Source organism: Rhynchophorus ferrugineus, unplaced genomic scaffold (assembly GCF_030347505.1).
Source record: "Rhynchophorus ferrugineus isolate W39M unplaced genomic scaffold, kcgeb_rfMv2 rfM1, whole genome shotgun sequence".
Taxonomy (NCBI): Eukaryota; Metazoa; Arthropoda; class Insecta; order Coleoptera; family Curculionidae; genus Rhynchophorus; species Rhynchophorus ferrugineus.
The window spans coordinates 19205463-19230815 of record NW_027472580.1 but is presented as its reverse complement, the minus strand read 5'-3'; the positions used below and the strand labels follow the sequence as shown (position 1 = coordinate 19230815).

Sequence of the window (25353 nt, the reverse complement as noted above, 5' to 3'; positions counted from 1 at the left end):
CGTTATCCAGCCATGGAATTATTGCGGTGTCGATCTTAAGTTGCGAGACGCGCAGTGCGTAACGCTTCTTGTGGAAAATGATGGCCTGGGTTTTCAGGGGGTTGATTTGCAACCTCCAGAATTTGAACCACTTGACCGCATGATCGAGCTGCTTCTGTAAACGCTCATGAATTGTAACTTCGAACCTGGTGGCCGTGAAGAAAGCAGTGTCGTCAGCGTAAAAGGCGACGTCAATATGCTCTTTTCTCGGCATATCTGAAATAAAGAGATTAAATAAGGCTGGGGCCAGCGGGGAACCTTGAGGTACGCCAGCATCGATTTGTTTACGACTGGAAAGTGACGCCCTGATCTTGACCTGGAAAGATCTGTCCGAGAGATAGGACTTGATGAGAGCGGTTAGGTCTTCTGGGAGGCCTAACCGCACGCACTTTGCGAACAATCCGTCGTGCCAGACCTTGTCGAAGGCTTTGGTTAGGTCCAGAAGAACTGCTCCAAGCTTTTTACGTTGGTCAAGAGCATGATGGATGTGTGCAGCCAGACGGGAAGCTTGATGGACGGATGAGTGGTGAGCGCGAAAGCCGAATTGTTCATCTGGAATGATGTTGTTTTCCTTTGTGAAAGAGTTGAGAGCGTAGAGTATTGCCCTCTCGGCAAGCTTCGAAATGGCGCTGAGAAGGCTGATAGGCCTGTAATCAGATGGAGATGATTTTGCTCCTTTCTTGGGTATAACCGCTATATGTGCGTGTTTCCAAGACGCCGGGAAGTGTTGCAGTCTCATAATGGAGTTAATAATGTTTGCCAGTTCTGCGAGTTGCTTATGCGGGAGCTTTTTTAACTGGGTAATCGATATTCCATCGAAACCTGGAGATTTTTTGGTTTGAAGTTTGCCGATCATAGTCTGTAGAGACTTTGGAGATACAAAATGGTTGAGAAGAAAGGCGGGGGTTACTGGTCTTTTGACGGAGTTGGATTCGTTGATGACAGTGTCAATGTCTTTAGTTTTAGTGTTCTGTGCGGGTGGGAGGCATTTCATTTGAGCTTCGTAGGTCTCTGCAAGGAGCTCGACTTTTTCTTGGTCAGTGACTGCAAAATTTCCTGTAACCGCTGACTTCAGGGGAGGGATGACATTGTGCGTCTTCCCCACGAGGCATTTGGAGACACGCCAGAAGGAAGGGGGGCCATCCAGCCTTTGGTCCGCGAGAAATGAGTTCCATTTCATTGCTCGCCAAGTCGAGACGGCCGCCCTTACCCTCTTGCATGCTCTGTTCGCCTCCCTTTTGTCTGCAGCATCAAGGGTGAATCGAGCTAATCTGCATAAACCGTTTTTGATGCGAATTTCACGTTTAAGAGAAGCGGGAAGATTGTTTTTCCACGGCTGGGGTTGTGATGAAATTTTGACTGTGGAAGATTCGTGAGCAGACTGAATATCGCGAGTTAGCTTGAGTACGGCTTCCTCGAGGTGTTCTGATGTGTTAATTTTCGGAATTGGATCGGATTTCAGGAGAAGAGATTGGTAGTTTTTCCAGTCGGTTTTTTTCCTGAATCTTGTTAGTGGGACTTGAGTGGTGGCGCAGTTTCCGAGTTTGAGAAGGATCGGACGATGATCAGAGTCTAGTTCGTCAAGGACTCGAACTTCGGAATCGCGATTTACGTCTTGAAGAATAAAGAAATCAAGGATTCTTGCTGCGCCTTGAGAGACTGTACTAGGGTGATGGGTGGGTTCATCTGGCAAGGCAAGACCGTAGCCCAGATCTGCACTTAGAGCAACGATGGCGTTACCTGCGGGATTCGCTCTGGAACACCCCCAGGTGGGGTGGTGGGCGTTGAAGTCGCCACCTATTATTTTCGGAAATTTTCCTTCGACGAGTGATCGGTATTCGGCATAGTTGAATGCAGAAGATTTCCTGTACAGGGATGTAATCACGAAGGGACGTTCTTGGATATCGATTTTAATGGAGGTTGTTTCGAAGTTGTTTACTGATAACGATGGAAGGAGCTCGTGTTTGACTCCTTTTCTGACGAGAATGGCGGTTCCACCGCCTCGACCCGGAGTTCTATCGTTTCTGTAGACAAAAAAGTGTTCGAAAGAGAGACGATGCGAAGGTTTCAGGAAAGTTTCCTGGATGAGCACGATGTCGACGTCATAGAATGTTATGACGTCCTCCAATTCCGCTTGCTTTCCGCGTAAGCTATTTGCATTCCATGTCATCAGTATAAGAGATTTCGGAACAGCCATTTCGAAGAGTTAAAGGCTGCTGAAAGTTATAGAGACAGGTAAGTGTTGCCGCTTAGGCGGCGACATTTGGAAAAAGACGAGCAAGTTGGTGAGCCAGGGCGATCACTTGTAGGAAAGCCTGCGGGTCAGTAAACGCCTGCATTGTGGAGTTAAGGTCCGGTGTATTGGTTGGAGCAGGAGTTTGAGTTGGAGCAGGCTGGGTAGCGCTGGCTAATTTTTGGGCTAGCTTTCTGCCACCTTGGTTACTCCATGCAGAACCTTGTGGAGGTCTGGTTTCGGTCGGAATTTTTGGTTTTCTTGGAGCAGGACGGCAGGTGCAACCGCTGAAGTTTGCGGTATGAGTTTCACCGCAGTTGCTGCACTTTGGAGGTGCTTCTGGGATTTTGGTACAGGATCTAGTGTCGTGATGCCCGGCACATTTGACGCACCGTGGGGGGGCTCGGCAATATGAGCTGGAGTGCCCGAAAAGCTGGCAGTTGAAGCACTGCACTGGCTGGCCGTTTCCTCTCTGGACCTCGACCTTCACTGTGATGACGCCGAGTTTGGTCATATATATGATCTGTCGCTCTTCGCGAGGGACAACTACCTGAACAATTGGTAGTTCTATCCCGGATTTTAATTTCCATCTTTGCACAAATTTGGGATGGAAGCCTTGATCAAAGAGAAGTTCACGTACTTCGTCAATGCAGAGTGATTCTGGGATGTTTTTTATTATTACCCGGAATGCTCTCTCCTCCGGATGACAGAAGGAATGGTAAGGGTAATTCCTTTCCTCGAGCAGGGTAGTAAGTTTACGGTAATTGTCGCTTGTGGCGACGAATAAGAAAATGCCGTCCTTTTTATTTCGGGTTATAATGTCTATTGATTGTGCCTTAGTAATTCTAATGAGCTCCATGAACCTCTTCTTATCACGGAGCACTATAGGCGGAATTTTTTCCTTTGGGGGACTTTGAGAAACAGTCGCCGAAACGGTTGGCACTGTTTTTGCTGTGGAGGTTAAGACTTGTTTAGTGACCTGGCTACTTACCTGCGCAGGCTGGTCTTGGGTTGGTCTTGTGGTAACTTGTTTCGGTACTGGCTGTGGGGCCGTCTTGGTGGTCGGCTTGTTTTGCACTGGTCTGGTGGAAAATTTTGTAATCGAAGGCTGTACGTTAGCCTTGGCTTTCGATTGGGTAGATTTAGTGGCTGGCTTGGCTACCGGATTGGGTTGTGATTTGGGAGCCTGTTTTCCCTTGTTGCCGGCCTTCGGCAGCTGGCTTTCCTGAGGTGGAGTGACGGGCCCTCTTTTCCTTTTTCCCACCAAGGTGAAACCGTCTTCTGAGTCTTCAGTTTGGTCTAAGTGTTGTGTCGGTTTAGCTGGTGTCTGGGACTGAATTTCTATGGCAGCGGGAATCTTTACTTCCATGGCATCTCTTTGATGCTTCATGAATTGTGTTATCGTAGCTGTGAGAGTTTTTATTTCTTCCTTGAGCTCTTCGGAAGCCTTTTCGCTCTTTTCCAGCTTTTCCGTCTGTTTGTTCAGGGCGTCTGTTTGGGCTTTTGCGAACGTTTTAAGGTCAGCTATCTGCTTTCGCAGGTCTTCGTTCTGTTTTCTCAATTCCGTTATAAGCACTTCTCGGCTGTCTTCTGAAGATGGTCCATTTGAATTTGAAACACTGGGATTATGTTCAGGAGGCGACGTCGGCTCTGACGTACATGACGCCATTGCCTTGTCTGTAAAAACGCCTTTTCGGCGCTTACAGACGCTTTTTTTTTTTTTTTTACGTAGGCACTAGTGAAACGTGATAAGGGGTCGACCGTCTTAGGGAAAGTTTCGGGTAATTCTCGGAAGCGCAGGTAGGTTCGGCGGACCGGACACGACCGTTCTCTTCGAGAGCTAGCACGGAACTTATTTTTCGTCGGTAGTAACTCCTTTTGGGCATCCACTGAGTTCACCGTCTTCGGTGCTCACTTCACCACGTCTAAACATAGCATACCAATCCTTGACGGTTGATTTTCCTGGGACAGTGTCCGAAAACTCGGTATCAAGCCAAGTTTTTGCTTCAACTGCATTTTTTCCCTTCAGAAAGCAATATTTTTTCAACACGAGGAATTCCTTTTTATCAATTTTTATCACAATAACAAAGGTTGCAGAGCTGTCAAATTAAGATAGGGAAGACACAGACACATCTTTTGAGGGTTAGGGATAACTGAAAAACATATCGATTTAATTCTAGCGCCAACTATGTTTCAGGACGGAAACATTTCAATTGACCTGTTATATCAAAACTTCATAATTTTAAAGATTAATCCCAAATTGCGTTGATAATAGTTGTAAATAATATATGCATATTACGTATTTAGTTACATTGTTGTTTTATGTCTATTTCCCATGAGAAACTGAATTAGAGCAAAATCAACTTGACTGAATTATTGATAGGTGTGAACTATTTTTCATTATCTTACATTCTCTATTAGCTTCTTCGGTTAGGATTAGATTTATTATCATCATTATTTTTAAAAATTCATACTCGCTCGACTACTTTCACTACTTTTAAATAATTAAAATTATTGTTTTTCTATTTCTCTCCCACAATGATTATTGTTACTATTTTCTACAGTAATAGATCACTTAAAACAAATTAAATACTAAATAACCTAAATTTTTTAGTTTAACAAGTTTAATAAGTGAAATACATGAACTGAACGCATTGCGAATTTACACCCTTTATATTATATAGTAGTGGATGATCAAGAAAAATTAAAAAGGTATCTAATTTATGGGCTAAATTAGGACAGCGTTAAAATTTTATTGCAAACGACACCGACTGTGACAGTTTTTAAAAGCTAACATAACCCCATAAATAAATTCAAGAAAACATAAATATTTATAAAAACATATTCATATCTGTTGGCTCTGTCTTGCAAAATTGCCTCAATGATTCCATTCTCCTACTCTCCATTGGTATCCCCAGACTGCATTTACCCCATTATCAGATTCAATCAACCATTCACAGTCCCTCCAACTACCGTCAAAAATATCGGCTAGCTTTGATACCGAGCCTGACAAAGAACAACTGCAGATTTCTCACTGCGCTGACTGTGAGAGACCACCGTGACCTTACGCAACTCCATCCGGAATTTTAATTGTGATTATTGGTCGGTTTCTCTCCATATTAAATCAGTTCACACATTCGTGCGTATTCCACTATCCCATTTGTGTTTTTTTTAGTTGTGTATAATTGATGTTTAAATAATCATCCGTTCTCTGGATTGAAACTAACATGGTAAGTACGAAAACATTATATACTTCCGTAACTAATTCCTTTGAAATATAACTTTAAAATACTAGAAATCGATGCAATAGTATTTTATGTTCTCATTGTATTCTATACATTTCGTGCAGTAAAAAATCGAATTAAAATAAAATTCTGTTGGGATTTTCAAACTCCTTCTAATTTCTCTATAATAACAATAAGATAATTGATTTAATAATTTTATTTCAAACCGCATTTATGGAAACTGACATAATATCCGAGAAACGATACTAAATAAAGGTAGATTGGAATTTTATTTTATTTTTTTCTCATTTCCCATTAGTTTTTATTTTAATTTCTTTTATATATTAAATGGACTTACATTAATTGCTTTAAAGAATTTTCTAAATATTATATATAACTAATAAATTAATGAATTTGCTTTGCGTGTACTTTTTTAAATTATTTTTTATGCAAACAATTACAAAAAAGGTATTCAATTTCTTGACTAGTAATTTACCTATAAATTATGGAAAATGTTTTAAATCTAATACATTTTGATAATCATTAACTTTAATCTAAAATAATATGATAAAGTGCAAAGGAAAATACGTCAACATTGTGGTGTCTATTGAGCTTTTTTCTATTATCAGATTTATAGTCGGATACTCTTTAATTCTGCAACACAATAATAAAAATATTATGCAAGTATTCTATTTGCCTGATTTATCTCCGTCTAAATTTTAATTACTCAGCAAATCCAGAAAAAAATCAATATCGTTTTAAATGGATTGAGATAGAGATCACTTGAGAGAATTGAACAATTTTTTTGAGTTTAAGCTTCTATTTTATATTATTTTATGTATTTATGTAATAATTTTCTTAGTCATTAAATTTGCTGACTAGTAATATATGTATATTTATCGAAAACTATTATTACTATTATTATAACTATTACTTATGATATGATATGAGATAATATATGATATAACATGATAACAGGATACACTTTACAATACTTCACATATGTTTCACATATGAATATGAAACTTTCATAATATTTTAAAGTATAAGCTTATTGGGCATCCCTTTTTCCCAATCCTATCTACGGCTGATTATTTGATGAATGAATTGCCGGATTTATAGGCCGATAAATTTTGATTTTGCAACACCATAACACGCATATTATGTAACTTCCCTATTCGCTTGACTTATCTCCGTCTAGAGTTTTATCCACTATGTAAATCCGGAATATTTCAAAATAATTCTAAATATATCACTTAAGAATATCAACACTAGCTTCAAACACTAGAAAAGACTAGAACACACTTAAGGAAATAAATATATATGATTAAATGGTATTAGTGTGAATGACAGGAGAAATCATCCATCTAAATAAATGCTGCTATCATAAAAAGTAAAAAATAGTCAGAAAAAGCCAAATGAAGACTAGAGACAGTGACGAGAAATTTGTTCCCGAGTTTGTTAATATTTCCGAAATTAATATTAAGAAAATAATGTAAAATTTGAAAAATTAAGGATAAGTTTTCAACTGGTTAAGCTTTAAAAATTATTTAGTTTATTATTTTGTTATATTGGCCTATTAGGCCATTTATAGTTCAATGTTTGATACAATATCATTAGAACAATAAATTTCTGACTAAACTATATTTTCACTCCTCTGAAAACGTAACATAATTTTTGCTGTATGAATGCTTCTTCTGAAAATCATTTCAGAATTTAAATCCCCTTTTCTTATATATGATTTCCCTATTTTTGTTTACTAAAAATTTTTTGATGCTGCCTTCTGTCAGTTCATATAGTATTATTTTTTCTTATTTCTGAAAATCTCACTTTTAAACGTTTACCTAATCATTTCTTAATCGGTTCTTACAAACTTTTCTTGTGTATTAATCCAATTCAATGATATGCTTCACATGACAATTTTTAAATGTAGAGAATCTAAGACTAAAAGAAACAATATTTCTTTGCCGGAATATTGTATTAGCATAACAAAAACCCATTCATTTTAATTATTTTCAGAATTACCCTTTACAGCTTATAGGTCTTCCTTTCAAACACTTTTACAACAAAAATTTTTACTACTTTTTATTTATTTATTTGTTTAATACATTGGCAAATAAAACGGAGCTATAACAGAATTCAGTTATAGCTCGGAATTAGAACTTAACCAATTTTCTTGGACAAGAATACAGACCATTCTGATCAATACTCATTTTTGTATATAAAATGTGATTGTGTTAGCATAACAAAGACCCATTCATTTTAGTTATGTTCAAAATTAGTCTTTACAGCTTATACGAGGGTAACTAATTATATTTTGGGAATAGGAAAAAAACAAATAGTTAAGCTGCGAATATATTTTTATTGTTTTTCAAAGTACTCCCCACGATGATCGATACACTTTTGCCTACGTTTAAACCAATTTTCAAAACATTTACTCCATTCCGAATGAGGTATCTTCAAAACATGATTTTTGAACGCTTCAATAGCTTCTTTGGGCGATGAAAATCGTTGACCACGCAGTTTATTATTTACGGATACTGACAAAATGATGTCATTGGGTGCCAAATCAGGGCTGTACGGCGGATGGCCCATCAATTCGATATTGAGTGCTCGAATAGTCTTTTGTTTGGGCCGATGTTTGAGAGCTCGCATTGTCATGATGAAGTACAATCCGGCGCCTCTTGTTTGTCTTCCTTATTCCATCGAAAACTTCTTGCAAACAAATGGTTGTGTACGAACCAAAATTTTCAGTTTGCTCTAGAGGGACTGTTGCAATATGACCAGTTTTCCCGAAGAAACAGGCCATCATTTTCTTTGAAGTGCTTCGTGCTCGAACAACTTTTGTTGGATTTAGTTCATCTTGAAACACCCATACAGTCGACTGCTGCTTACTTTCTGGATCATACCAATATATCCATGATTCGTCACCTATCACGATTTTATAGACGTCTTTCGAAGCACCGTGATTGGATTTCTTAAGCATTTCTTTACACCAATCAACACGAGCCTTTTTTTGAGCGATTATCAAATTGGTGGGATCCAGTGCGAACTTAACTTTCGCACAGCTGAGTGTTCATATAGAATCGCGTATATGCTGATGGAACATATGCTTAAGGATGCTTCAATCTCAGAATAGGTGACATGAGGATCTTGCTTAAGCGTTTCGCACATAGCATCGATGTTTTCTGGTGCAACAGCCGATTCTGGACGACCTTCAAGAAACTCGTCAGACAGCGAACTACGACCATGATTGAATTCATTAAACCAGCGATAAACAATGGTGTTTCCAATTCCCGAAATATAAATAGTGACCATCGTAGGTCTCCCTTTCAAACACTTCATGAAATAAAAAGATTTACTAGTTTTTATTTATCTTTGTATATAAAATGTGATAAACCAAAAGTAAATATAATTTGTCATATAAGTATAAAATAGATAAACAATTAGTAAAATGGCAAATAAAACGAAACTAAAATGGAATTCTCCTTGACCTAACCAATATTTTCGTAAAAGAATAGAGACCATTCTGAACAGGACCCATTTTTGTATATAAAATGTGATAAAACAAAAATAAATATCATTTGTCATATAAGTATAAAATAGATAAACAATTAATTTTGTAATAATCTCAAAGAATCCCCAATATAATAAAATTTAACACGGACCATTAAATCATAATTACCGCCATTATTATTGTTCGTTTCGCTTTTCTATTTTCACCTTTAATTATAAACCCATTAAAATATAGAAAGTGTTCAACAAATAATCAATATTGCATAGAAAAATGTTGATTGAAAATTTATCTTGTTTTTAATCAGATCAGATTTCTTTCAGAAATGTTAATATATTGCTAAACTAAAATATAATTTTAAATATGTTGTCTAATATTATATTATGCTTACATATTTCTTGAATATATTTTAGTGAAAATAGGAAGTATTAATGCAACCAACTGCTAAAAAACTAACGGAATTGTTAAATTCTATGGCTTTGACATTTCTCTACATAAAGTATTCAAATCATTTCGTGTTACTAAGGTATTCAGTATACAATAACTTTAGTAACGGAACGCTCAAAACTGTTTTGACATTCATTACATTTGTTGTTTGATTTAGAGAAGCATGTTTCCGAGGCCTATTAGAAACTTTTATAATCTTACGGTAATACTGCTCTGTCATATCTCAGCTGTCAGTTTTGGCTTCATTGATTTAAAAGTGGTGAACTTGATGACAATGTCCGCCTGAAGGACAAAGATTTTTGAAAACGATAAATTGTGTGTATATACTCATTCGGCCAAAACTGTTGATAAATAGCAGTTGATATATGAGCTGGTAAAGATCCAAAAACAATGAAAATGGCCACTAACTAACTTTTAGTAAATACTAAAATGCCATTTTAAGCCGTTTCAACAAAGTTGTTTCATTGCTGATCAGGCAAAAATGAAAAGAGGTTTATTGTTATTAGCGATGAAAGTGGATAAAGTGGATCTATTACCACAACCCCAAACGTAAAATGTCATGGATTAGTCCAAAAGCTTTTTTTAATACATTGGCAAATAAATCCAAGCTATAGCGGAGTTCTCCTTGTCCTAACCAATTTTTTTGGAAAAGAATAAAGGCCATTTCGATAAATACTCATTCTTGTATATAAAATGTGTAAAATAATATTGCTCTGTCATATCCCAGCTGTCAGTTTTAGCTTCAACAATTTTAAAGTGGAGATTTTGATGACAATATCCGCCTGAAGGACCAATTTTTTTGAAAACAATAAATTGTGTGTGTATACTTATTCGGCGAAAACCGAGCTCAGACATTCAAAGAACTATTAAAGTGCTTAACAGTTGATAAATCAACTGTTTCCAGGCATGAGCTGGGAAAGAACCAAAAACAACACAAATGACCACTAACGAATTTACTGAAATGCCATTTTAAGCCTTTTTAACAAAGTTATTTTATTGCTGATCAGGCAAAAATGAAAAGTGGTTTATTGTTATTTGCGTAAAATGTTATGGATTATTCCAAAAGCTTTTCTATATACCCAAGCGGCATATTCATAGTCATAAAATATTGCTGTACCTACGAAAGGATCAGCAAGGTGTAGTGATCATAATCTGTTAAATCCGACTTAAATTGAAAGACGTAATGTTGCAAAAATTACCAACAAGAGGGAATAAAAGAGGCAAAACAAGTGTCTTGCATGACAACGCATGGCCACCTGTTGCAACATTTGTTGAATATCCACTGTTGCATCTCTTGTGGGAAGTTCTATCGTACCCAATGTACCAACCAAACATAGCCCCTTCTAATAAGAATTACATCGTTGTTTTGAAAATATTTGAATCAATACATATTGTACCAATTTTTCCCAATGAAAGGCTTTTTAAAATAGAAAACTGACGAGAATATATACAATATTCCTAATTCCGATAAATAACAAATTAAAAAAACATTGAGGAATGCATAAATAGTTAAAATTTCATTAAAACAGCTTACTATAGAACAAATTTTAAAGAGAATTGCTTTAGACACACCCAAAAGACCACTTCACCATCCATCCGTTAATATCTTCAGGGTAATAAAAGAAAATAGATTAATTTTGAAGAAAGAAAGTCCAGGTGTGTAAGAGATCAAAAAAATGTTGTATAACCGAATCATGTACACGCCCTCAATGTAAAGAAGCACTTTTCTTGAAAGGTTAATATTCACGCTTGAGATAATATTTTTTTAATGATTATATCACCAACACCTACGAAAATTATGAAATATATTTGGCTATTTACTAGATTAATTACTCATATATATTTGTGCATAGAATATAGCACATATATTTTTTACGTGTTACTGATATTAAAAATTAGAACAAAGATGTTATAAAGTGTCGTCGAATTTTCCAAAAGCTGCTAAAATGTGCAACAAAATGCTTGAAAGAAAATCTCTACTGAATCCATAGTATTGTCCAATCAAATCCAGCCAGATATTGCTCTTCTCGACTAACTTATAAATATAGACCCAAAAAATTGTATAAATTTATCAAATATATAGTTATGTTAATGACTTATTGGCTTTTAGACCTCATATAGGGATAACGCTTCTTCTAAAGAAACCTTTTACTTTTATAAGCATTGTTTTTAAAATTCTTTCTTTTATATCTTAATGATAATGTTCTTAACCCTTTTTTCCACGTCCCAAATTATCATTTTTTAAATGCTTTCTCTAGTCCATTTATTTCTGTATCACTCATTTTATTACTTATTTTATCTCTTTGTTCTATTGTTTTTTAAATTCGAAGTCCAATGAAACAATTTTTTATACAGTGTTTAATGTTTCTTATAACAATGCAACCTCTTGTACAGCAAACATTCAATTCACATAAACCAAAACGGTCTTATTCGGCAGGCTTATGACACCCCCATTACTATTCTGAAACTTAAGAAACACTTAGCTAATATAGTTTCGAATCTACTAAATCAATTTAACAACTATGTCAAAATCTAGAAAAAAAATGCATGAATGCATTTTGTATATCCCACCATCGTATTTCACACTATATCATTTCGAAACATTACTTGTATAAATAATAAAAAAATTAGGTTACCTTTAGAAAAAAACAAAACAGGTGAGGTAATGAATAAATATAATATAATGTTATCTTTTGGTTAAAACCAATACAAACAATTCAAATTCCCAACCAACACTAAAGAATTTTGTTTAGGCTAACTCATATAAACAATAAAACGTGTTTTTAATTTATTTCCTTTAAAAGGCAGTTGGCAAAAGTACCTGAATGTTACAGATAGCTACAAAAAGGTTACTTCAATGGTAACTAGCAAGAGAAAATCGTACAATCTATAATAGCACCACAACTAAAATGGTAAAAATTGTCATTTTACGACTCGTAATTTAAGCAGCAGTCAAGATACGTTTGTTTTCACTTTTTATCCTTACTACTCTTAATATTATTATTTAAAGAAAATAGGAAGTAGTCAGTTAATACTACACGCAATTATACATTCATTTAAACATTTTAATTCATTCATTGGATGTGTAATAAATTTTATCAATTAAACTTTCCCCGTAATATTATTGGCGAGTTTAAATACCTCTCTTTTTATTAACGACCTTTCACGTCACTAGAGCAATTACTATAACAGTTACTTTATTTTTCGATTTATACTCAAATTTAATGTAAATTCTAAACATAAAATATAGTTGACATGACTGAGATATTCAGCCTTAAAATACTATATGTACATACAACAACACGGTCACTGATGATAAAATAAAATATATTTGTGATAAGTTATAAAAACGACACTGTACGATGTACTTTCATCATTATGGGTGAGGTCTGACTTTAACAGAATGATTCTGAGTAAAAATAACTAACTAAAGATTGATCTAAACTCAAAACCTCGGATCAGAAGTGATTCAAAAGAGTTTTGTATCTATATATTTTTTGTATGTATATATTACCTTTGATCTTGTAAAATTATCATTTAGCTAACAGGTCAATTGAAAAGTCCCTGGCCTACCATAGTAAAACACATTTTTTGGCAAAATTAGTTTTTTTATTCAACATAATTCCCTTCAAGGGTGATAGCGACCCTGTACGATTTATCCTTTCCTTCAAAATAGGCCTCAGTTTCGTCGATCACCTCTTCATTCGACGAAAATTTCGTCCCAGCGAGCATTCTTTTGAGATCTAAGAACAGAAAATAGTCGCTGCGGGCCAGATCTGGAGAATACGGTAGATTAGCAAGCAATTCGAAGCCCAATTCATGGATTTTTGACACGGTGCATTGTCTTGGTGAAGCAGCACTTTCTTTTTCTTCAAATGGGGCCGTTTATCGGCGATTTCAAGGTTTTCCAAGATAGACAATGAAAATTGTTCCATGCGCATCCCAAAATATAGATGCCATAACCTTCAGCTGACTGTTGCGTTTTCCCACGCTTTGGAGCGGGTTCATTTTGTGCAGTCTACTCGGATGACTGTCGATTGGACTTCGGGTTAGATCAAACGTAACAAACTTGGGTTTATTACGCTTGATCATCTTCAAACACTGCTCCGAATCATGAACTCGTCGTTGTTAAAACTGAGCTCGTTAAAAGCGGCAATCACTTTGCACAGAACTTTCTTATACCCAAATATTCGTGAATGATATGATGTACACGTTCACTTGATATCTTTAGAGTGTCTGCTATTTCATTTAGTTTCAATTTACGGTCATTCAAAATCATTTTGCGGCTTTTCTTAATGTTTTCGTCGTTAACAACTTCTTTTGGGCGTCCACTGCGTTCACCGTCTTCGGTGCTCATTTCACCACGTCTAAACATAGCATGCCAAGCCTTGATGGTTGATATTCCTGGGGCAGTATCCGAAAACTCTGCATCATCCCAAGTTTCCGCTTCAACTGTATTTTTCCCCTTTCCCTTATATTATAGTAGCGCCATCTATGAGTCAGGCCGGGGACTTTTCAATTGACCTGTTATATAGCTTCAAAAGATCCCAGAAATAAATTAGTTGAAATACAAATTACTGCAATATATTTACTAATTTTACTCCCTTTCGCTTTTCATTATTGTCACATTTCACAAAATTCATGTTCGCCAAACAATTGTCCATTGAAATATGAAATTCTCACACTGTTTAGGTTTCTTACTTCAGTAATGAAAGAAATAAATTAGTAGATTATTATACCAAGTATACTGATTAATGTAACCATAAAACAACAGATTAAAGAATATTTACAAATAGTCCTTCCAAAAAAAAACGCCAATGCACGTCATAGATGACGTAAAATATAATACGAAATGTAATTCGTTTTAAACTTATAGAGGATTTTTTGTTCTCATTTTACCTTAGTTGAAAAGAGACAGGATATTATCTGATGTATCGTAACATTTAACTTAATCAGTCTGGAAAAAATAATTTGTATTGGTACTGATCGGCACTGTTGTCAAATATTTATAAAATTCTTCAAAACATTAAGAACAATAATTAGATGTTATTAACTAGCAAACGTTTTAAACCAAAATTCTAAGATTATCCGGCAACGTTGTGCGTGACGACGTGCTGGCCTCATAAATTTAATAACATGCATTGGCTGTTTTATTGGATACTTTACATATTTATGATTTTCAAAATTATACGACAGTTTAATCCGTTTAATTAGTAATATTTAAAACCACATAATAACATTTATTTCGATTATACTACAAGTGCTTTCAATTTATGTCTGTAATTGTATTTCTTTTTTACTTTTAAAACAAGTTCGAGTTTTTTAAAACAAAGAGTTCATAAAATTATCAATATCTTTATTTTTTTTACATATCCTTCTATGAAAACATAAAATTTCTCTATATATAACAAAATCGCATAAGTCTATTTTTTTCATATTGTTCTTCCATTTTGTCAAAATTAAATCATCAACTAATAATTTACAAGAATCACGTTTAATCATGCTTTGAACTTATATTATGATATTTGTTTTTGAATGTATTTTTAGTAGATTTTTAACATAACAGAAAATATTATAATTAATTACTTTTTATTTATTAATTTTAATATGTATTTGTTGTTTATTACTTATTTAGTAAGGACCCGTTCATCGTAAAATGACCAATTCGGAAACTTGTAAATAGTACGTGTAGTAACGTGAAGTTTGCTTCTGCTAATATAAGCAGTATTAAGGCTCCAGCAGAAGTCTCTCTTCACTTCCAATGTATCTTATTGTTCTCCATCATGTCCTAACCAAGCTGATTATTGTTGCCTGAAGAGGAGAGTAGCAAAGTATTTCAAATCTCTCCTCCAGAAAAGGAAGTTTTCCGATAAGTATCCCTTTCTTATCCCCGCCAGTCTGCTCTCTCGTTACCCTCAATTCTAGTATGAGAAGGAAACCAGATAAATCAGGAAGAATAAAATTTTTTCTATACTCTGCAAAAACTATTAGAGCTTTGTAAATGGCTAGTAGTTCGACTGTTAATATGTCCGATAAAGCGAAAAGCTATAATCATTGGTCTTGGATCCAGCTGTGTAGATAAATAAATGTCCAGGGTTCTTTCATGTTTTAATTTGGCTAAAAAGAGAGTCAATTCTGTAGGAACTGTAGATTATCTTGGGAAGATTTCTCATTGAGATATCAACAGTTATAGGTGATAGATGCAGTATCGTGACCTCTGTTGCCGAGATTGTAGGCAAATTTGTGGGATGAGCTTTTGTGCTGATCTCTAGAGAAATTGATGTTAGTATTTGTCGAGAAGAAGGGACTACTATCTCAGTAGACCTGGCTTGAAGAGCCAACATGAAAAGCATATTATGTTTTGAAGCAAGATAAGGGATCTCTGGACTTCTTTTAAAAATGTGGTACGCGGCACAATTTTGCGTGTCATCCTTGCGAAGGGCCATGTTAATATTCTCGGCATCGTTAAAATTTTAGTGTATGTAAAGCCAAAGAGAGTATTATTTTTATTATAATATTTTTTTAGTATATTTTAGTCTTCGCCTTCTTTTTATCAACGAGGTTTTATCTGGACTGAACCTACTGTTTAAAGTGGATTACGAATCACGCTCCTCGGCATCTGGTCATACCCAGCCTAGTCACTGGTGTGACTAGAATGGTTATTTCTTGTCGTATTTTCCTCTTGCCTGTAAAGATATGCAATCACAAAAATAGAGTATCATAAGTCATCCATGCCACAGCAGGATTCGAACCCGCGACAATCGCAACAGTTTGAGGACCATCCTGTCGTCTTAACGACCACACGACCACGCCGGCTGTTATAATACTTATTTTATGAACAAATTTTATAAAAATTTACCAAACATTACTAGAGTCTTATATAATATTATTAATGATTTACGATAAAAAGCTACATTAAATAAAAAGAAATATTCTGTTTATCCTAACCAAAAACATGCTAGTTAACAAAAATAATAAATTATTTAAAAAATATTTAACCAGAAAAAATATCTCAAACTTTAATTTTTAAACAAATTCTAATGGTAACACAGTATCAATAATGGTCGGTATAAGTAAATAGTTTGAGATGAATTTCAAACAGTTCGATATTTACCCATTTATATAATAATTATATAACTTTTAACAAATATCCGACAATTAATGTTGGTCAAGGTTAGTTGACCAATTGTAGCAACGGGGTTTTTGTTCCTTCAAAATCGAACAAAAAGGAAATGATTTCTAAAAATTCTTTCACGGCTTTTACCTCGATCGAGAACGGTTTAATGTCGAGATGATTTTTTGCCGTTTGATACAGTTTTCGACAATGGTACATTTTTGCGATAATATTATTGTCGGTTAAGAGAAATTTTTAGCAAATATAAACGAAAAAATGTACGGATATTTCACAGATAAAGATTATTAGCTGTACCATTCTACAAATGTCTTAAGTATTTAACAGTAAACATAAGAAACAATGAGCATCCTTTATTAAAATTAAAAACCATTATAGATTTACATAAGCAATGTATTGTTTTAAATCTTCTACATAATATTCCATATATAATCATCTTCATGACCCAGCATAAGTACAATAAATGACTATTAATAGTATATTATTCTGCTCAAATATGTTGAAGCTTTTGAAATAATCGACAAAATATCTATCTGCTGTATCAATATGGGTGTGTTAAGTTTAGTTTACATTTTCTGGTACTATTTTTGGATGGATTTTTTCTGTCTCTGCTCAGACTTCTTGTTTTGGTCAAGATTTTTCCTTTTTTTGCAGTATCTCCGTAATAAATTCATAATAGGTTCTCTTAGTTCACCCTTTAGTTTTTCTCCTCTCCGCCATTGATTCAGAAACTATCTTTACCTGTCTCTAAACTATAACTGTCTGCCCTAACAATTTTCTAAGATATTTGCTTTCTAATTCTTCTAACGTATTTCGTTGTTTCAGCTGCTTTTATCTTGATTATTTTCCATTTTAACAATACCTACGTCCCACAACCAAATAGAGTTGGTTACACAATGTTTCTCTCATTCTTCCATTTTTGCTTTTCTTAATATTTCTTTTCTGTTACTAAATTTACTATTAATAGAAAAGTACAAATTCACGGTACTACAAATCTGTAATTCATGTCCTTCTCCTGGCTTCCATTACCTTTGATTTCTATACTCGGACATTTGAATGCATTTTAGCTCTCCTCTCACCGTGACTTTCGTTTTGTTATTATTCTTTATCGTTTCGAATTCCCTTACTGTCATATTCCATTTGCTTAAGATTTTCTGAAGGTGATCTGATCTGTCCATTTTGTTCAAGAGTATTTGTTGTCTCTTGAGATGAATAAGCTTACGCCTATACGTCTTCGGTTAGAACAGTGCATAAAGGATAAAAACGGTTCGAGATTTTTTTGTACAAAAAATAAAAGTTACGGAAATTATGAATGCTTTGACAAATGTTCAACTATTCCATATACTAACTTCTCTTTTATTTATAATATTTTAAAAATATTACCTATGTTATTAATAAGTAACATTTTCATTATAGTGTTAAGCAAGAGCTTCACTATTTCATTAACTTCACTAAATATTAATACCAATTAAAAATCATATCTATGTTTAAATACATATAATGTGATCTACCACACTAGCTTGAACCATTAAAACCAAATTAAACACCAACTGGACAAATTTGCTTCAATTCGTTTCATGCTCGTGCAAAAATGTGTTAACTACCATTTATGAACCAATAATTTTGGTAATAGATTATTTCAATTTAGTTTTTAATATTTTATACAAAAAAGAACGCTACGAATTAATTTTGGAACCCATTATATTCACATACATAAAAACAATACATCAACTATGCAAACAAATAAATAATAATAATCAAGAGAGATAATCAAGTTATTTCAGATGCCAATAAATAATAAAATAAAAATATGCCGGCTTGGTTGGTGCAGTAGTAAACGCGACAGGGCTGTCCTCCTGCTATTGCTATAGTCGCAAGTTCGAATTCTGCTGGGGCCAATGGTCGTAAATGAATGTTTGTGATTGTCCTTAGACAAAAGTGTGAAATCTGACAAGAAAAATGATTCCAGTCACGCCAGTAACCAGGCTGGGTAAGATCGGATATATTCTGGGATGATTTCTAAGTTAGTCACTCGCCAGTCGGTAGGCTTAATGCCGGGAACCGTGGTTCGGAGCCCATGTTAAACAGTAGGTCCACACCATAAACCCTGGTTGGTAAAAAGGAAACTTTCAAATATATTTTTAAAAAATAAATAAAAATGTGTTCTTTGTTTTAATGATGTTACGAACGCTTCCTTATATTACATCATCATGATGTTAAAATAATAAAACTAATGAGAATATATTAAAGAATGCAGGTAATAACTTTGCTAGAAAAAGATAACCAGAAACCATATTTCACTGTCTAATCAATATTTATATAATCATAAAAACAGCTTCCTTAAAAACCTGACAACAGTAACTAGTACAGCCCAATGACACAACCGCTGCCCCACTATGGCTACCGAATTTCTAACTTAATCCAGTTGCACTACAGTAAAAATAAAAACACATATATAAAAGTTACACTATTCATAAAAAAAAATATGAACTATTTCACATTCAAAATAAGCTTGTTGGTAAAATATTTATAAAAAATGAGATAAATCAACGCAGTGGGCAGCAACAGTCGTCGGTTTTTTTGGTGCCTCCTAGCGCAAGCAGACAAACCACAAAAGACGTTTTGTCTTCGGGCTGTTACGCATGTTTAGTCATATCCCACAAAGAAATACTAGGTTTACACGGTGTATATTCTACCGAAATTTATTTTCTCATCAATCTTTCTTACAGCACAACTTAACTACAAGTATGGTTATTAGCATTTAATGTAGTAAATTAATTCCATTAACCGACGGTTCATGGATCCTATTAGGAGGTTGAGCCCTTTGATTTATTGTTATCGAATGTTTTACAGTTATAACCTCAATAATAAGGTATATTCATGAAGATGTTATCAATCAAATTACATTATGATAAGGCATTGTAACATGCAAGTATATCGATCTTCCTACTTAGCAGATTTGTCAGTGAATCTGACTGAACTTATTATGACTTGGAGCTGAAATAATTTGCAAGAAAAGCGTTTCCAGCCAAAAAAAAAATATATTGATAACTTTGTAAGGTACATTTTATGGCAACAGCTGCTCTTCACAGTAGAGGTTCTATGATAAATATCTCCTTAGACTTTCCACGTAGCAAGACAGTGTTATCTGTTCGAAATTCTGTTCAGATTATGACTCATACAGTAGTCACTATATAACAAAGGTAGCAAGGACTGGAAAATACAACAGATGGGGTAGCATTTCCATTCTAATGTTTCCAAGTATGGTGTCATGCTGAAGAATAACATTGTTATGTCCTTACTCGTATTCCAGCCATTTTTCGCACAGTGCTCAGCTTTAACACGTGAATTTTAGACCACAACTACCCCATTGGTGCTTTTATTAGGTTTATACCACACCACGCTGATCCAACCAAGTATTATAGAGTATTGAATGCATGGGAGATCCAGAGACGACGCAAAAAATATTTCCGGTTTTACCATTAAAACAGTATTTCGTATATGCGAAATGCCTTTCAACGTATCTTGGCTTTAGTTCATACAGCACAAAATATCCAAGTTTTTTGATCATTCCAGTATTGCTCAAGCGATTAGGAATGGTTTCTTGTCTTACTCTCCACATGTTTGCTATTATTCTTACGCTTTACACGGATCATCATCCAAAAAACTTTCGGATCCTTGTATTCAATTTTGTTAGCTGTCCAGAAAGTTGTTTTTCTTCGGTGTCAAAACTACTATTTCCAAAAGGTCGAGATGGAGCATGGTTGCCTAAAATTAAGAAAATTAATACTGGATTTAATAAATTAAAACTTCACACAGCATTCGATGACTTTCAGAACCATTTTCCTTAAAATTGAAGTAAAAAGCAAACCTTTCCAAAAATGCGGTTTACTCGGTAGAAATTCAAACATTTTCAACAAACTGAAAAACATATTTGATCCCACTTCGACGAAATAACACATACTAAAAAGCTTGTCAGTGAGTCTACAACATGAAGTTGGTTATAAAGAAAAATAAATATTATCCAATTTAATTGACCATTAAATAAATTAGTGAAACATCTAAATATAATTTCTTTATTATTCAAATTTCTTGTCTAATAAAGTCAAAAATGTATTTAACAATAATATTTAAACAAATGATAATAGATATTAAACAAATATTTCGAAAAGAAAATATTGATTAAATTGTTAAAAAGGACATTTTTTCCGTAATTGCGAAAATATCCACCTTGTATAAATTCGAGGTTTATAAAAATGAAGTAAAACCAACCACAGCGATGAAGAATTAAGACCGTACTAAATGTATTCACTGATTGATCAAAATCAAAGAAAAACAACCGTGTGAGTAAAAAATCTTATAAAAATATTATAAAAACTAAGATGAAATTCTAAATAAAAACGACTGCTCGATTTTCTGCAATGGTCGAAATTAACCAATTAGTCTGACCTGATATATAGGTGACGCTTCCTAGCATTTCTAAATCAAACTTAGTAGACCTACCCTTCAAACAATTTGTGTCAGATTTAGATTAAACTTTATAACTGTTTTAATAAAACAACTTTTGATATTACAAAGCATTGTATTACAAGGTGATGAAAATTCTATAAAGAGTGTGTTAAAAAATGAAGGAGTACCGGAATTCAATGTATCACTTTTGAAGCAGAATATTTTAATGAACTACATTAAAATGTCACTAAGAGTTTATATTAAGGACTATACTATCTACTCTATAACAATAAACACGCATCAACTAAATGTAATATTCCATCAGACCTGAGTATCTTCGTAATATGTCCCTATAAAATGCTACTACTTTACTTTGTATTACAAATCATTTTAATATAATTAAATCAGTATTTCTTCTCAACTTTATCGAAAAAAGAACACTATTTTCAATATTATAAATTTATTTATCATTATTAATTATAAAATATATAACAGGTTAATTGAAAAGTCTCCGGCCTGACGCTACTAGAATTAAATCCATATTTTTTCAGTCAGCCCTAACCCTCAAAAGATGCGTATATAGATTTGACAGTTGTCGGATCATCAGTTTGTGAATTATAGCATTTTGAATAAAAGGAATTTCGCGTTTCGATAAAATATTGCTTTTTGAAGGAAAAAAATACAGTTGAATCAAAAACTTGACAAAAGAGGTTGTTACCGACGAAAACATTAAAAAAATTGACAAAATGATTTTAAATTACCGTAAATTGAAATTGAATGAAATTGCAAACACTCTAAAGATATGAACTGAACGTGTACATCATATCATTCACGAATATTTGGGTATGAGAAAGCTCTGTTCAAAGTGGGTGCCGCACGAGCACAACTTTGACCAAATGCCAACGTTTGGCAACGACGAATTGATGATTCGAAGCAGTGTTTGAAAATGATCAAGCATAATAAACCCGAGTTTTTGCGTCGATATGTGACAACGGATGAAACATGGCTCCATATTTTCACTCCGAAGTCCAATCGACACTCATTCGAGTGGACTGCACACGATGAACCCGCTCCAAAGCGTGGGTAAACAGTCGGCTGGCAAGATTACGGCATCTGTGTTTTGAAATGCGCATGGAATAATTTTCGTTGACTACCTTGGAAAAGGAAGGATCGTCAACAGCGACTATTACATAGCGTTATTGGACCGTTTGAAGAACGAAATCGCCGAAAAACGGCCGCATTTGAAGAAAGAAAAGAAAGTGTTGCTTCACTAAGACAATGCACCATGTCGCAAGTCACTGAAAACGATGGCAAAAATCCATGAATTGGGCTTAGAGTTGCTTCCTCATCTACCGTATTCTCCAGATTTGGACTCCAGCGAATATTTTTTGTTCTCAGATCTCAAAATAGTGCTCGCTGGGAATAAATTTTCGTCGAATGAGACCTATTTTGAAGCAAAGGACAAATCCTACTACAAAAATGGTATCGAAAATTTGGAGAGTCGATATAATCAGTATATCACCCTTGAAGGGAATTATGGTGAATAAAAAAAACTAATTTTGTCAAAAAAAATTATTTTACTATGGTAGGCCGGGGACATTATAATTGACCTGTTAAGCAGTAGATATATCTAATGATAAGCGATTACAAATGCTCTAGAAGTAATGGTATGACAATTTATATATTCTCCCCATCGAAGTGCCACTGCAGATAGTAGGAAAAAAACCTATAATGAGATAGTTTTGGTTTAAATTTTAAAAATCCTGCATACTTTAGCAACAAGTTCCCATGGAGAATTTAAGAAAAAAATATCAACTTCACATAGTCGACTGACAATTGAATTGGTATGGTAGACTCCTAAGACGATCCTCAGTGCTGTGTTTTGGATTGAGTTTAGTTTTTTTTATATATACAGGGACTGCAGAAATGAAGCTTATTGGCAGTCATAATCAAGCTTACTCAACGTCAATGCTCTATATATGCTCAACGGGGGGTTCTTAGGCACCCCATTGAAATCATTATAGAATCATTATATATACCTATATATATATATATATATATATATATATATATATATATATATATATATATATATATATATATATATATATATATTTATATATATATATATATATGTATATATATATATATATATATATATATATATATATATATATATATATCCTTTAGTAATGTACACTGTTACACTGTTACATACACCTTATCGAGGCATTTTTGAAGTAAATCTTGATTCATCTTGTCTTTCTAATATGATATATGACGAATATGATAGATGACAATATTACCTGCAAAGAAGCGTATTTTAATTTGTTGTACTATAAATTCGTTGATTGAGTAAAAGACATTCAAAAACAGAGTTGGGCTAATGCTGGGGCCTTGAGGTACACCGGCTAGCTGCAAAAGGATGACGACAACAAGCCGTTTACTCTGACCCTATAAGATCGGCCGTTTACAAATAATGAGATAAAGCGACACAAATCACTGCCTATATTCCATTATTGTCATTTATCCAAGATTTTGGATATCATGATGCAGTCGAATGCTTTCTCCAAATTGGAAAAGGCTGTTGAATTCCTCAACTTTTATGATTTGTGATTTAGTTCCGAAACCTACTAGATGAACCAACATGGATTTAAGAAGCCTTTGATGAAACCCATTTCATGTTCGCTCAACGATCTATATTTTTGAATGCCATAAATAAGTCTATTGCTGATTATGCACTCAAATAGCTTATACACATGACTAGTTAGATTTCTGACTATTCTGACTAGTCGTCTGTATCCATTTACCAATTTTCTGGGTTTTGGGACTAATATGAGAATGACAATGGGCAAATATTGAACATTTCCATAAAGTAGATAGTTATCCACTGTTCCAAACATTTTTTATATATATTGACCTAATGCTATCACCAGTAGAGGTGTCCCTAATTTTATATATAGCTTGAGAGACCTTATAAGTGATGGGACCATCTAGATAATCATTATTATTCTTGGTTTTCGGAGTACTCTCCACAATTCTGTCTTAGCTTAGTAAATAAGGAATGATACTGCTTTACAACGAGTTCTGCCAGTTCTTGAAAATAATCTATGTAGCATTTCCCTTCAACTATCACTAACATTTTAGATATTGTCATAGCCTTTAGTTCGAATAATCCTCCATATATTTTACGTGGATGTCTGGGGGTTTAAATTATTGGTAAATTCCATCCAGTATTTACTTTTCGATTTCTTGAAAAATGTGGAACACTTCACCATTTTGCGTGTCATCCTTGCACAGGGGCAAGGCTAATCTTCTCTGTATCGTTCCATTAGTTCGAATGTTCTGAGGCTAAAATAATAAACACTTTGAGAAATTATAATATACATCACTTTGTATAATATAGCACAGCATACCAAAAAGATTCCCAAATCTTGATGATTGATTAACAACATTACAGTAAAAAAAAGAAGCAATAAAAGCTAATTGAAATTTATTATCAAATAAGCTATTAATACTAATCTTCATATTGATTAAAATTCATGATTATTGTTCATCGCCAAACTGCGGATAGAAAAAATTTTTAAAAAGTATATAAATAACATAATATTACATAATCGAACAATATTCACCTTTTCAATAGCAGTATTGCTTGCTAGTTATACAAGAATGATTAGAGTGTATCAGAAATACAATAAAACCTGCTATATTAAATAAACAGTCAACTAGGAAATCCAAAAAAATAATATAGTCATCTAAATGAATCACTTGTTGGGTTACAATCAAAGCCATGAAAAAAATAATTTAAAACCAGAAAAAAAAACAATATTAAAAAAATGCCTCAAGAACTTAATAGTGATAATTATTTTCGATGTGGTTTGTTTTTTTTTCGCGGCTATAGATAACCGTGTTGTTTGGATTAGATAACGCATTATTATTAAAAATACACGCAATAGATGCGAACAAATCCAATTTTCAACAAAAATCGTTTTTAGGAAAGCAAAATCGATTTGCCGATTTTACTTTAACAGCCGCTTGCCCAATTGGTATGCACGAAAAGATTTTGTTTGTTAAACCTTTATGGTCTAGAGTGCTACGGAAATGTGCGTTTAATTTGATACTGAGACAATTAAACAACTCAAATGAATATAATATTGGTGGCGAAATGTGTCTACATTGCTATTGGAAATATATTGTCAATTTATTTTAACGAAAAAAAAAATCAATTATTTTTAATTGGTTTTACTAATAAAAATAATAGCAGAAAATTAAATATAGTGATTTTCTATAATGGAGAATAAATATACTATAATAT

At 33.9% G+C, this 25353-nt stretch overlaps 1 protein-coding gene and 2 non-coding genes across 4 annotated transcripts in view; 1 reads left to right on the top strand and 2 right to left on the bottom strand.

Annotated features, from left to right (window-relative positions):
- The first annotated feature begins 5244 nt into the window (after nt 1-5244).
- The window catches only part of LOC143204991 (dopaminechrome tautomerase), a 43885-nt gene continuing 23776 nt past the window's right edge, over nt 5245-25353 (top strand). Inside the window, exons 1-2 of one of the 2 annotated variants that reach the window (XM_076417962.1) lie at nt 5245-5374; nt 5448-5502. The gene's annotated coding sequence lies outside the window, so the exon portion shown is untranslated. Of the gene's footprint in view, nt 5503-25353 lie in introns of both variants that reach the window. The other variant, XM_076417954.1, reaches the window with a different exon arrangement.
- On the bottom strand, nt 15853-15958 carry LOC143189427 (U6 spliceosomal RNA). The gene has a single exon (XR_013003877.1). It is a non-coding gene; the product is annotated as a U6 spliceosomal RNA (small nuclear RNA).
- On the bottom strand, nt 24294-24396 carry LOC143189397 (U6 spliceosomal RNA). Its single transcript, XR_013003854.1, has one exon. It is a non-coding gene; the product is annotated as a U6 spliceosomal RNA (small nuclear RNA).